Raw genomic sequence first — 15693 nt, 5'->3', positions numbered from 1 at the left:
GTCCTTGCACACGTTTACCAGCCACTATTGTTTGGAGGTTGTGAGAAACCTGAAGGTGTCCCTGGGGATCTGTCATCTGGCTGGCCAGGACTCAACCATCGCTTTTGGATCCAGTTCATGGAGGTGGACCAGTGTGGGCGAATCACCTGGGTGAGGGGTCTTCGGGGAGTGGGACACTGAATGGTGAGATGCAGTGTCCCCTTCCCTGTAACACCTTTATCACATCCTACTAGATAGGATACTTAGGAACTCAGCCCCCCCCCTTTCACACCACAAGCACTTTCTCACAGACAGCTCGCTATGAGAGAAAAGGGACTAACACCAGAGCCGTATACTTGACATTTTGCAATACAATAGTCAGGCAATTACTGACAATCACACACACCTGATTTCCATTACATTTCCCCACACGGATAAAAGGCGGAGCCCGAGAGCGCACTCTGAGGAAACCAAAGCACACTTGGAAGCAGCAGTTCCAAGATGGCAGTTTAACACGAGGTGAAAGACGGCAAAACAGAAGGGGATCGCAATGAGAGAAGTGCCCTTGACTTTTTCGACGAGGAACTGTTACTTTCATGAAACCTTGAGAATAGAAACTAGGCTGAAGAATGCTGCATTATGTGTCGGAGGTACCCAGGGCTCTCTAGCGTCGATAATCAAGGCGGTGAGAAACACCTGCTGCTGTGGTACTGTCCTTGGCTCCTAAAACAAAGCCGCGCCAGTGAAATCAACACCGCCAGTGAATTGGGCAGGCCGATACTAGACCGGCCTGTGTTGATGCCAAGTTTGCAAACAGCAACATTGTATGGTGAATGCTGAAGCGAACAGTGTATGACGCGCTTGTGATAACCACCTCAAGTAAAACTGGACAAGAGATGAATGATTGAACTTTGAAACCAAGATAGGATACCTTAGACCAGTGGTCTTCAAACATTTTATGCCTAGGCCCCCCTGAGCAAAAAATAAATTGTTCAGGACCCCCTTAACCCGCCCCTCTGTGTTGGTGTTATTTTTTTTTTTATAGAGATGCAGAATGCGTGGTGACATAATTTTGAAGGGATATGTTATTGGGGAGACATTCCAACACAGTAGGACAATCACTTCCAATCCAAACATAGAAACTGCAAGTAAACACAAAATTCTCCAGTAGGGCATTTATTTTCTCGAAATACATTCCTATTAGTATATTCAGCAGAAGGCAATTTGATTTTCCAGAGCAACTACTAATGGGAAGGTTGGGCCTGTCTCTTTGCAGAAAGTGAGTCCATGTGTGGCCTTTATTTTTGAGACCGCCAATCCGAGGTTGTTCTCCACTTCCAGCCTTGTGTGGTTTTCGTTTTCAGTACAGCCAATGCTGAAAAGCCTATTTCGCACAAGTAGGAAGACCCAAAGGGTAAGAGAGACTATATAGCAGCCCTTACCAATGTAAGATACTCCAGGATTACCTTCAGCAAAAGTCACCCACTGCAATGTTCCTAAATTCAGATTGCAGAGTAGTGTCCGACTGAGCCTCAATCAGCTCCTCGTGGACATCACATGGAAGATGCACCACCTCCTCTGCCAGAAAAGGCTGCATCACCCAGTCATTAATGCCAACATTTTCTTCAGGGAAGTATTAATCAAAGCTGGAACTTAATGTTGTTAGGTGACTTGATCAGCATTCTGTGAGTAAAATAGCCTTGTAAAAATAAAATGCAGCTTTTGGGATTATCAGGCACAATGAAGGCCCCTCATATGAAAAAGTTGAAATGCTCTGGCGCCTCTAATTTGAAAAGAATGAAATGCTCTTGCGACTTCTCTGGCCACTGCTGCTGCAGGAGAAATGAGGACCATGGGGTCTTTGTTCACTTGTACAGAGTCCTCACAGTCATCATTTCTCCCCCGCTTAGAGTGGAACCAGTCTGCAGCACAGCTTTTAATGCAAAGCGCACATTTTAAGCAGCAGGACAAAAATAGAGAACTGAATATGTTGCTGAGCTAAATTAATTCTGTCTGGCAACATGGGGGCAGTTGCCCCCCCCACCACTTCCTCCCATCTGAAAGTAGGGCAGTATGTCACTAATGAGCCATAATTAGTGATTTCCTGCCCTGCATTCAGATGTGAGGGGCTGGTCATCCCTGCAAAAGTGTGTGTGTTGTAATCAGGGCAGTTTCTAGCCAACTTGATGCCCAGGACGAAACATCAGAAACATCAGGATGCCATTCCCCCCAACCCCCCCGCCCCAACTGACTGGCACACGTCACTCCCAAACTACACCTCTGTTGTGTGACAAAACCCCTCCTCAATATGAATAAATAATTGCTATATAAATGAAAATGAAGCTGGTTTCATTACATTGTAATTCAAGTACTTTATAGAAGAATTCTAATGTGAAAACACAGCTGTTGCTGCCCAAGTAAATGGTTTTTCTGTCACCTGCTCTTAGGGAAGGCCTTGCCTGAATGCAGTTTCAAACTGTCCGTACTGGCACACTGCGGTGTGAACAGCCTATCGGGGTCTGAGGGCCCACTAACCTGACCCTGTGTTGCAGGTATTCTATTCGCACCACCTCACTTGTATTTCGCAAGGGGCAATACTAGACTAACCATATGAATTATTTTCTGATAGAAGATTATCATTCCAAGATGGACAGTCTGGTATACTCTTATTATACTCTTTCAAAATACCTCTCTGAGAGTGGGAAATGGGACAAATAACACCAATGAGGAATCCTGTATACTTTGCATTAAATCACAGAGCATTTCCGGACTATAACAGTGATCAATGTTTTCTGCATTTGATTAAAAAGTCTGTGATAAATGAATTGTATGTGCGAATCTCTAAATGCATAACTGATGCATGGCTTGGTGCTCAAATTATGTTTCACAATACTCACCCTAACATTAAAATGTTTGTAACCATGAACCATACATGCTCATTTCGACAGCTTACGTTTTTGGATGCGAGTATAAAATGGCTGAAACATCAGCCACTCAAATGGGGTACAAGGGCTCTTTTGCTTCTAATTTCTGAAGAATCTTATAGGAGGAAGGGCTGGGTCTCGGTGTGGGCATGCCCAACCCCAATACAGAAACATGTTTACGGAATTAGATCTACAGACAGGGTAGGATACCGCACAAGCGAGACCAGTAAACAATGCACAGAAAGGATACACAGAAAGGATTGTACCTCTTTCAAACTTTAGCCTGAACAGTAATAAACAAAAACACCTTCTGATGCGTGGTAAAGGGCCCACAGTTCCTCAGCCACTACCTCCTCACCATTGCAGAGGCCTCAGGGGTTATTTCGGTAAAAACGAGCAGGCCCATGCATTATCTGAGCTGGCATTAGCATCTCTTATTAGTCTGGTCTGCAGCTAGTGAAAATCATGGTGTGTCAGTGTAGAAAGGGTGTTTGGCCTCATGGATTTACAATTTGATGAAACTTCTCTGATTGCTTTGTGTTTGTGTGGGCACTGTCTGGCATGCTCGTCAGAGTCACATACACAAAACAGTCCAGTGTGCTCTTGTATGGATTTTGGGCACATGAGACAAAAAGGTATATGTGCTGTTACATAAGGGAGCACCACATAGACACCATTAACCAACAGGGCGGCGACTTGTGCACACATCACTGCATTGATTTTCCCTGGACTACTGCCTGCATGGTGATACACAATGAACTCCACTTTCCTAATCAAGGTGCCAAGTGCCATTGAGTTGCCATCTGGTGTGCTCACTAGGCAGTGGCTGGCTTGTTTAGACAATTAAAAGACCTTTGATGTTGAGAGGATGCATTTAGTCCATGTCCCAAAGCAGTCACTGCAATACTTAAGCAAGAAAATTAGTTAACCTTTCCAGGGATGCACCGTATGTAACTAAAAAGTAATATAAAAAAAGTTTTTCTGTTTCAAATAAAAAGACACGAAAATAAAAAAAATTGTTTAAAACTTTTACTGTTTGGCAATTTAATTTTCTTTGAAGAATGCATATGTCTGGTCAGCTAACTGATTATTGTGCTGGCCTGGTGAATATAAATGCCCCATATTCAGCTCTTGACACTGAAATGTTAAGCACATACTGTGTAAAAACAATGGCTTGTTAAATGAGCCATCACTTATACATTGCCTCACTTTGAAAGGCTGTCAACAGGTTGTGTGTGACTCCAGAGCATCGCACACGCTGCGTTTGGAAAATGCATTCCTTTGTTTGCATATTCCAAATGCATCACAGTCATCTACAAGTCAACAGAGAGAAGCAAGCCGCACCTCGCACAGCAGCACTCGCCGGCATTGCAAGGCTTCTTAATCTGTTGTCCAGCAGCTTTTCAGGATGTGGATGTGCACCCCCGAGGGCATGAGGCTGCGGCCCACTAGAGGGGCGCGCCCCACAGTTTGAATACTGCTGCCTTAGCCAGAGTGGTCCGGCACTGCGTGCATGCTCATTAAAAGGTCTCTGTAAGGTATCCAATTGGGAGGTGGCAAAAGCGAAAGAGTGACAAAAGAATTGTGAAATCGAAGTCGTCCTGCAACGGTTCAAGCTAAATTTTGTGCACAATCAAAAGTCTTCGATGTTAATAGAGTAAAGAAAGTTGATGACAAAGTATATATAGTTGGTCCGAGCCTGAACGAGGGAGATCAGCTGAGAGCTTTTGGGTTAAAGCAAGTATGTGTTAAAGTGAATTCAAATTGGTCAGAGCCTGGCGGAGGTTGACTCATTGAACATTGTGTTGGAACGGATCTGAGCCAGGGGGAGGCGGATTACGGGGTGAACTGTGAATCACCTGATCTTAAGATGGATTTCTAAACTCTGACCTGGTGGGCAGAAGTTTAGGAGGCCACCCTAGTTTAGAGGAACCGGGGAACCTTCTGGCCAAACCAGACCAATCTATGGTATCTTGGCAGGCAGTCAAGACGTAAGTCTCAGGAGGGGTGAGAGTGACCGGAAGCCCACAATGAGCACACACAGTCAAATTCCACAGATTACTCTTGGAGAGATGTATCAAAAATACATTATAGGCCTTTATAATCCAAACACAAACCACAGTTATGAAGACAAAATACTACACAAGATCATCACTATCTAACATATATACACTAATGCGATTAGCCTAAGGCTGATGATGGGGGAGAAAATAACCACGACCTGAAACAGAAAGGGGTTAAATCAACACAGATATCAGTTTCATTCCTTCATCAACAATCCCTAACTTATGTAGTCCAGCCCTACGGAGAGAGGAGCCTAGTGCTCAAAGTACAGTTGTGCGTTAACTAACAACGCACGGTCGTGAATGAAAGAAAAAGCGGATTCTCTTCAGGGGGCTGTAGCTTCTCAGGAAGTAGATTGAGGCGATGAAGAATATGTTCCTATTCCTACAGGAGGGTCTACGCTTGCAGATAGAGTGACTTTCAGAGTTGAGTTCGGGAATAGCTAGGGAGCTCAGGCTATCCCAGCCAAGGTGAGTATCGTTTGAGGGACACTTGTGCATAGAAATGAATGGATGTGCCAGGGGGCCACCGGTAACTTGGGAAAGTACTCACTGACCCTCGACACAGTCCGGACCAAACTTTGGCAGTCTAGCCCACTTCGCCTGTTGGTATGAACCCTGCAGTTTCAAGGACGCTCTGGCTTTCAGCGTGTGCGGCACGGGGCGATCGTCCGTGACGGGACGTTTGCTTTTTCTCAGCCCTTGAAGGAAGGATATGTTAGGGAGAATTCTCAGAAATATGCTAATTCCCTCCATCTTAGAGACCCCCAGCAAAGATTTTGAGGACTTGATTTTTTTTACCTGGAGAGAGTGTGACCCTTTTTCCCACTCTCTCCTGTATTTTATTGTGATTTTGAACACTGTGTTTCTTTTGGTTGTGGAGTCTGACGAACTCCATAGGCATCATCTTTTACATTGTGTCACACAAGACCTTCAGTGCAGTGGCACAGGGAACTCTCGAAGGTTTAAATACCTTCTCTTGGATAAACTATTGTTTCCAAGAGCAGTAAAGTGAAATTGACTTTACTTACCATTGTAACTTTCTAGACCCAGCACACCCTATTTTATAATAGAGTGCTGGAGGGGTTACCTAGTATCCCCTTTGTCTAGTTTCTCATGTAATATGTTTTATGTTACCCTTTTCGCACTGAATGGCTGGTGGCAGTGGTTTCATTTGAACTACCATGGTGTGCCTTTACCGCGGGCTGCGTTCGCAGCTACAGTAAAGCACACACAGGAGCCATCTTCGTCAAAATGGCACCCGGTCTTCTTTTTTCGCCATTTCTTTGTGGAAATGTCCTTCTTGAGATTTGCTCTGCGCGCCAAACCAGGTTTGGCCTCTTTGTTCATGTCGCCTTCGGCGGGCTTCATGAGTGAAACCCGTCTCTGGCTCCAGGGTGTCTGGGGTTGGCAGGAAGTGGGAGAGGTGCCCGAATCTCCCTGTGCTTAGTCTCCCAGGAGACCCAAATGCACTCTGTGATGATTGGCTGGCTGACTGTCCGGCAAGGACAGCCACACTGCTGGGTGACTGACAGCTAGGCTGGAATGAATGGGATAGAACTGAATAAAAGGCAAGTCTTTTGCCTTGGAAGGCAGAGTTGACCACTGGACGCCTGCTGCAACTCCTGGACCGTTGGTTTGCCCAGTGAAGCCCTGCTGCAGTGCCGAAACACCAAGTTTGCATCGACAGAGAAACCCCTGCAAGGACGCCTTCTCCCCTTGAGTTGATGGGACCAATCAACTCCAAATTAAGCCACCTGGACATCCATCTCTGAGCTGGTTGAATCTCCACAGAGGTACTGCTGCAAAACGTTTAGCCTGGGAGAGGAACACCAGATTGTGTGCGTTGCTTTTAAGCTGGCCTAGAGCTTTTGGAAGATCCTCTGGACTCCCAGGAAGCAGGACTGACCGAGCCTGAGCCCCCTCAACAGAGTGCGGGACCCCAGAAGCAAGGAAAGTCCATCTCGACAGCCAGGAACCGCTGTGTTGCTATTTGCATTAGACGCGAGGAGCTGACATACTGAACAGCCACTGAAAGTAAAGTTTGCCAGTTGCGAGTTTTGACCATCCCAGTACATTGGAGGAGTCCCCCGACGACTTCCCTCTTGTCCCCACGACTGAGGCCTAGGAACGGTGAGACCTGCAGAGCTGCACAGGAACAGAAGTCATCTGCTGCACCTTTTCTTCATCTTTAAAGGTACTGTAAAACGTCTGAGAGAATTTACCTCTTACTGTAGAGTGCTTGCAACGTCTACAACTCACAAATCTAATCAGCTTGTGGCCCTACATTTGATTCTTCTTTTCATCAAAGACTCCTAAGAACTTGTGCAAAGACTTTTCCATTTACGTACCAGACGTGCTTCATCCTATGCAAGACTTTTGCCCATTGACTTTGGCTTAGTCTATTGAACTGAATGACTCTTCTAGGAAAATAGTACTTGCCTGCTTAAGAATATTTGTAGTCTCTTGTTGTTCAAATAACCTTTGCATTTTCCCAATTTTTAAGAGTATTCTAAATGCCAAGAGCAAGATATTAATGTCCGCAACACCCTAGTTATTGAAGTCACCTGTGGGTGTAGGCTGCGTCTTTGGGCCATCCCAAAAGGGTCTTTACTGATTCAGAAACTCAGAGTGTACAGTATTGAAGTGTATTTGTGTGTTACTATTCTATTGCTCCCTTCTTAAGAAGGCTTTATAACTGACTGATAAATTGTTTATGCAAGAAACCTTGAGTGTAAGAGTTTATTTGAATACCTGTAACTGTGAATCTTTGTGTAACTCCACTACAGCTCACATTTTTCCCTCTTGAGATGAGCCTGGCTGCTCAACACGCTACCAAAACTGTGTAGTACAAAGTTATACCAAAAGTTGGGTTGCCTATACCTGTAGTTAGAGTTGTGTGTAGTGGTCTCAGAGGGTACTGCAGAAAAGCTTTGCCTAACAGGATAGTTCCGGTGCAGCACATCTCAGGACACGGTAAGCAGGAAGTGCAGGCACTTTCAGCGATGGTCACCACAGCGGGGCGACGCAGGGACCCCAATAGCTTGTGGCGTGGCACACTCTCATAATACGCGACTCAGAGGAGCTAGGGCAACGAGTTTTGGCGGGAGAGGTCCCAGGAAACAGTCTAGCGATTCCCCGACTCTCAACTCGGGACGGCAGCATTCCTGTGTGATACCCCGGGTTTGAGCTGGTCAGTTCACTGGATGGCCCAGGAACACTTCCGAAGAGGCTCCTTTCAAGGGTAATTAGGAGAATCTGAGAGTAGTTGTTCCTACTATTCCCAAGGGTCGAAGCACCCTTGTAGGCCTTTTTGGTACGATGAAGAAAAAGGTGTCCAACGGGATGAAAGCAGAGACAGGGTGCCGACCCTTACAAACACGTCACAGGCAGTTCCTCGAGTCTGCTTTCTTGTCAATGATACTTGGCTTCTTATGAGGTTTGGTGTGAACCTCAGTAGATGGACTTGGAATGGATGCAGAGCCCCTTCTCTTATCCAAGATTCGGTTTCGCTCAAATCTCAAATAGCCAATTGAAAATCTGCTCTCTTGCATGCACGCCAGATGTGGACCAATCGTGGCCCACAGTGGTTCTAGTCATTCAGGCCTACCAGACATACTGGCACCAGTAGTGTGGATTGGGACCAGACAGTCCCAACTCTCTTCCTGGGCACTAGCACACGTGACATGCAGGAGCCCGCGAAAGTTGCGGTTTTCACAGGCGGCAAAGGACACAACAAAAGACTTAGTGGCACAGCCATTTTCAGCACTGGCCAGTCTTGGGCCAAACGCAGTAAACGCTGTATGGTCCATAAGGTAAAAATACTTTGAAAGTAAACTGCTGCCACCAGTTCGTCCTAGCTTGTACCAACACCAAAAAGTCCTTAAATGGTGGGTAGGGCTATAAAACAAAAAAAAACCTATACGCGGGACTGAAAAGTACTTGGCACATAGATAAAAAGTTACCCAGAAATGGCAACAAAGTCAAAGACCAAGGGAAACATAGTTTCCCAGTACTGACAGCCTGAAGGACGTGTCACTTTCCCCATAACAAATGAGCGAAAGCCCAGAGGAGCGCAGCCGAAGGCTATGCTCCACTGGAAAAAGTCAGGTTAGATGAGCCAAACAAAAGCAAAAAGTTTGGGGTTCACATACGTGATTTGGGTACATGAAAATCCTATGAGCATTGTGTTAAAGAGGATCTGAGCCCGGCTGCGGGGGATCTGAGGTGAATAGTGAATCACCTGAGAAATTGAGTGCGTGTGACATCCTGAGAGGAAAATAACATATTGTTTGCTTGTCGCATCAGGCCCTCTGGAAGAAGAGACTTTGAAAGGCAAAGAGACTTGGGGACGGAAGACCCTAATGCTAATGTTTGAACTGCACCCCTGTGCTAGAGAAGCCAGAGACTGTGCTAAGCGAGTGTGTCACCTTGTCCCGAACTGAAAATGTCGTGAAGGAAGGCCAACGGCCCGAATATCCTGACTTATCATTTCTTGAACACTTTTCTTTTGCATAACATTGTTTCCTACACTATTTGTATTTAGAGGTAAGGATTAGCAATAGATGCATTAGTGTAGGCTTTTATTTTGAGTAGATACCACAAGGACTGCGTTATTATTATTTGATGGTCTTAGCTTGCTCCCATCTTTAGATTTAGTGTAGGCTTTTATTTTGAGTAGATACCACAAGGACTGCGTTATTATTATTTGATGGTTTTAGCTTGCTCCCATCTTTAGATTTATGGTTAGATAGGCGTTTTTTAAACCCTTTTTAAAGTTCAATAAACCCACATGTCTGGACAAAATATGTCGGAACCGGGAAAAAGAAACAGATAATGTCAGGCAGCGTTAGTGCTATGTGCACCCCGATAAAACAACTAGATATGGCAAACATTTTCCAATCAACACTAGCTTTTGGACTGCATTTCTGGAAATGGTTTACCTGTTTATTCATGCAGTAGCACCTTTGCTTCACAGAAAAGTAAATAGTCTATCAGGAATTATTGTTACTCTTTCCATGTAGAATTTTTTGAAGTCTTATAATCTGAGATTCCGTTTTAAAGAAATGTTGGTCACCTGGTTCTAGTGACAGTTTGTTCAATAGTGCTGGACATTTCGATGTTAGAAACCTCACATTTATGTTTCACTAATTGCAATTTATTGGTTTAAATAATTTCACAGTTCTTGATGGTCAACAGTGTGCTAGCTGATTGCCAATGAGATTGTTTGACATGATATGAGACGTGGTATTTCCCATAAGCAGTCCATGATGATTGATCACTATGCTATCATATCTGTAATAGGCAGACCCCACCTCCCCCATGTATTCTAAAACCATCAGAGTTATGGCAATCTCATTTCATGTGTGAAGATCCCTGCATGTACTAGAATGGCTTATGTGAATCAACAAGGAACCTTACTGATTCTTACTTCACATCTAACGGAAGCTCTGTGCTCAGTGTCAGTGGGGGGTATGGGAGCATGTGGGTTCGGTTCGCTGGGTGGGGTGGTCCTTGTGTATGGGAGTGGGTGGGTAGGGGCCTAATGTTTGTGTGCCTGCTGGTGTGCTCCTATTGTTTTCAGTTTTTAGTGGATTCAATTTATTGAGCTAATAAACTGCACAATGAGCACCATCTAATAGGTGAGATTTGAGGCTGGGCTACAAATAACTACTTTTGGGAATTTTGCTTCCGGGCTGCCTGTCGGGGAGAAATGCTATTTTCCATCTGAATACTACTGTAGCGGGCATGCGGCCGGCTTACTTTCTCACTTGTTGACACAATATCTATGCACAGACAGACTTATTTGCAAAGCCACCGCGTGTTTATTGGGAGAAGCAGAAGAGTCACCATATTGAAAAGTGTCATTATTCTCAAGGGTTTGCTTTGCTCAATTGTGGTGGTGTTATCAACTTTTACATAGGTTGTGGGCGTATGATATGAGAAATAGCAAGAACTATGGGCTCGCAAAGGCAAGAGTAAAATATGATGTATATTTGATTAAAGTGCAGATGGATTATCTCAGATGGTGGATATGTGTATTTTGTATGGCTAATTTGTTGTGGTAGGCTACATAGTATGAACGTTGTGAATACAACTCGTCAGATTTAACCGGTGACGCTATATGTTGATTAATGTTGGGGTGAAAATGTTTGGCTACAATATTTGATTTAGGTCTCTATTGATGTCTAAAGGGTGAAGTTGATACCTTGCAGTTATATGGGTTTTAGTTAGAGGAAAGGAAGGGGGTGATGTTCATTAAACGTTATTGAACGGATTTATGGATCGTTATAGAATGATATAAGGGTTGGAGTGGGGGTGATTATTATATCGTATTTACTGAAGAAAGGAAAATACGATATCGGGTGTGGGCTTTGGGGTAATTACGGTTCAAGAAATCAGAGTTTTTGTAAATATTGACACTCAATATCACCTTGCAATGATGCTGGGTGTAATGTTATGTTTCATCTATATTTGTTTTATGGGTTATGTGTATTTGTCCTTGTTAGATGGTGTCTTGTGGGCACCTGTACAACTCATGCTGTATGCACCCCCCCCTTTCATCCTGTGAAATGAATAGAATCTGGACTGCGTGGTTAGATGTATATCAGGTAATGACTGTCAATGGGTGAATTGAAGGTATGCTCGTGGAATGTTAAAGGTCTCAACATTCCAAGGAAGAGGAAGGAGGTACTGAACAGACTGAAGAGGGAAAAGATAGATATGGCCCTTGTCCAGGAGACTCATCTGCTGGAAGATTGAAAACCTCTTCTTAAGAATAAATGGTATACTAAGACCATTTTGAACTGTTATAGTACCAAATCGAGGGGAGGAGGTATACTATTACGCAAAGGTCTAAATTTACAGATGGAAAAAGATGTGATGGATGAGGAGGGGTGGGTAATTCGAATAGATGCTAAATATGAAGAGAAACTAATTACAGTAGGTTCTACTTATGGACCATGTAATAGTGGTAGTCCTTTCTTTAGGAAACTGTCATTACTTTTAAGAGAAATGAATGGCGAATACACAATTTTAGGGGGCGATTTTAATTGTGTTATTGATGGGAAAATGGACTGTTCGGCACAATGTAGATATACAGCTGAGAGCACAAGTAGGGCATTTAATGAGTTTTTAGAAAGTCTAAATTTGGTTGATGCTTGGAGGTTTTTCCACCCAAAGGAGAAAGAGTTCTCCTTTTATTCGCCAGTCCATGACTCTCACGCAAGGATTGATTACTTCCTAATTTCTGATAGGTTGGCTGAAAAGGTCCATAATGTGAATATTAAAGAAAGAGGAATATCAGATCGTTCACTGATGACGATGCAGATGAATATGGGTCAGGAAAGTTCGGGGTTTTCAAAGTGGCGGCTCAAAACCTACACATTACAAGAACAAGGAGTGATTGAATCTCTAGAAGGATTCACAAAACATGTCTTTGAAATAAATGAAGGCTCAGCTTCTGATATTATAGTCAGGGACAGTTATAAGGCGGCTGCAAGGGGGGAACTAATGAATATTACATCCCGTGTAAGGAAAAAGGGAATGGCTGAATTTAAGAAATTGGAAGATGAGTTGGATGCGGTTCAGCAAAAATATGCAGCATCAAAAAGTAATGGGGACAAGGTAGATGTAGGAAGACTGATAGAACGACTTAAACAGGAAATGGATATTCAATATGAAAAAGGTATGTTCTTCATGAGGCATAAATTCTGGGAACAAGGGAACAAGAATGGTAAGTTACTAGCAAATAGACTACGTGGCCTCAGAAATGTCCTTTGTTCAAAGATTGGAAGGTAAAAATGGAGAGTATAGAACTAAAAAAGGGGAGATATGTGAAGGCTTTATAAATCTTTATATCAAGAAGAACAATTTCCGACATCGGATAGTATTGATTCATTTTTTGATAAAATTGTCCTGCCAAGGTTAAATGAAGATAAATAACTCAATAAAGGTAAATCGCCAGTCCTGGATGGCCTCCCAGTTGAATTTTACCAGGCATTGAGTGGGGTGTTGGTGTCGTTTTTGTGCACTCTGTGTAATGGTTTTATGAGGGATGGGGTAGTTTGTCCCACAATGAGAGAAGCTTGTATTGTAGTACTTCCAAAACCGGGGAAAGATTGCAAAAATATTTGAAAATTACAGGCCGGTTTCGCTATTGAATGTTGACCTTAAACAATTTACAAGGATAATGACTAATAGACTAGATGCATGTATTGGTAAGCTAATTAGTAGCTCGCAAGTTGGATTTATGAGAGGTAGATATGGGGATGACAATAGTAGAACGGTGATTGACATTATGGGACTACCAAAGGCGAAAACCCAGGATACCTTATTAATTTTTATGGATGCAGAAAAAGCCTTTGATGGGGTCAACTGGTCTTTTCTGTATCATACTCTTAAGAGAATGGGATTTTGGGACACGTTCATAAAAACTATTAGAGCATTGAACTCCACCATTCGTGAAAAGGTCTGGGTAAACAGTGTATTGTGTTCATTTCTGCTGTCTAAGGGGACTATACAGGGATGCCCATTGTCACCATATATGTTTAATTTGGCATTGGAACCACTCATTGCATGCCTAACTCAAGAACAGAGTCTTCATGGACTTCAATTTGATAATAGTGAAGTAAAAGTTTTGTGTTACGATGATGACATGACTATTGTCTTGACAAATCCAGCGGAGGGATGTGAGAAACTTGAATGTATGTTTAATGAGGTGGGTCTGTTATCTGGCCACAAGATAAATTGGGAAAAACAGTGGTTTTTCCCTCTAGATGTTAGACAACCACGAAATGTTTTGCGTTCCTGGAATTGTCGCTGGGAAGTGGGCGCAATGAAGTATCTGGGTGCTTACATGGTCCGAGATTTGAAAAGGATAGCAGAATACAATATATCAAGAATATTGGAGAATATTAAAAGGGTCATATTAAAATGGGGCCAACTAAAACTGGGATTATGGGCTAAAGTTAACTCCATAAAAATGGTACTTTTGCCAAAGATACTCTACATCATACAGTCCATACCCCTGAAGTTCACAAAAAAAGTAATCTGTTCTATTGATAAGGTTTTTCAGGGATTCCTCTCGGGGGAAGGTAACTGGCCAAAAGTGCCTAAATATATTTTGACAAGTCCTGTGAAAGAAGGGGGATTTGGGTACCCAAACCTGATGAATTACTGCAAAATCAACTTCTTATTTCTCTGAAGTAAACAATTATGTTCCCAATTGGCATGTTATTGAGAATGCTCAATTTTCACCTTCTGCTCTGAGTGATATGTACTCTATGTCAAAAATGCCAAATTCAGAAGTGAAAATACCTACTATGTGTGCTAATAGGGAGGCATTACAAAGTTTCATGAAAAATAGAGGGGACGGGGGCACTGTTGAGCAGCTCAGAAGATGGCTCAGAAGATGGCTGCTTAGCCCGTGAGCTCCGTTCCTAACCAATTTAATCTGCGAAATATCGGCGCTAATCCTCGTTATCCCCCCCATGATACTGCCACGATCCGGCTGCTGACACCCTCCCATCCGGTTGATCAGAGTTTGGAGTGAATTCGGTGCCTGGGACCAGAGGCGTGACGCCGGTGCCCGCGTCGGCCTGCTGATTCCCCGCCTGGCTGGGCTGCCATTGCCGCCTCGCCGTTGCCTGCGGCGTCCCTGCTGGGAGGCGCTGCCCCGCTTTTTGCCCAGGCACCACCTACCTCTACCCCCCCGGCGGAGCTGCCTCGTCGGGGAGATCTGCTTCCCCGCTGGTGCCTGGTGAGGCGAGGCCTCGAGACGTCCGCCGCCCCTGCCAAGGACATGTGCTGGGGCGGCCCGACGGCGCTGCTGCTCCATTTGCTGGGTGGACCGGTCCTGTGTCCATTGAGCTCCTGCTGCCACGGGCCGGGTCGGATCCCTCCACGCCCCTACATGAACGCAGCCCCCCCTGGACTGGAGGTGCGGGGGGCTCGTTTGTCCTGCGCTGGGGCACCACACTAGCGCACTAAGGATCCGCGCACACCACGTGGGTGGGCTCCTCATCTCCCATCAGCCCGATCACTCAGGCGGCTGCATCTACGGCCGGCGGTGGCCGCAGGACGTGGGCGCTGCCCCCCCCGCGGCTCCCTGCGAGAGGGGGCCCGCTGCCCCAAGGAGGATTCCCCAGCCTGGGCTGTGGGGCACTGGGACCTCGCTGCACCCTGCTGCGGAGCCTGCAGCGCTACCCTGCGCCCAGCCGGGGCCTCCATGCCACACTGGCCCCAGGTATAGGCTTGCCTCGGTGAGGGGGGCGCGGACCTACAAGGGCTCATTCTCACGCTTGGACACACGGGTTCAGTCACCCCAAAGGCTAGAAGGGGGTGTGATTGCCTACGCTGTACCCCTCAGTGCCGCCCTGGTGGGGCCATCTACCAATCCCAATACTTGCACTTCGACCTGCGTGCTTGGGATAACCAGGGGAGACTGCCTACACGGGGGCCTGCTTTGCTCCCTCCCAGTCCTCGCTATCCTCTGCTCTGGCGGCAGCCCTCGTCCATGCCTCGAAGGGCCCCGAGAAGCGTCTTCCATGGCCCCCTCGTCTCGGTGGAATCCACGTATCCACGGATTGGAGATCGCCCGCTGCGGATCCGTGACCCACAGGGTGCCATCAAAAGAGGGAATCACCCCACTCTATCAACGCACGTAGCTGAGGATAATATCTCCCCTTCAACTTGCGGTGTGCCCCCCCAGTCAACCCACCTACAGC

At 45.2% G+C, this 15693-nt stretch overlaps 1 protein-coding gene across 2 annotated transcripts in view; it reads left to right on the top strand.

Moving 5' to 3' along the window:
• NSMAF (neutral sphingomyelinase activation associated factor) overlaps positions 1–15693 on the top strand; it is a 2198666-nt gene that overhangs the window by 1033909 nt on the left and 1149064 nt on the right. The gene's annotated exons all lie outside the window — the stretch shown is intronic.

The sequence above is a fragment of the Ambystoma mexicanum genome, chromosome 5q (genome assembly GCF_040938575.1).
Source record: "Ambystoma mexicanum isolate Mex_15411 chromosome 5q, UKY_AmexF1_1, whole genome shotgun sequence".
In the NCBI taxonomy this organism is placed as follows: Eukaryota; Metazoa; Chordata; class Amphibia; order Caudata; family Ambystomatidae; genus Ambystoma; species Ambystoma mexicanum.
This window is presented reverse-complemented; position numbering and strand designations above follow the sequence as displayed.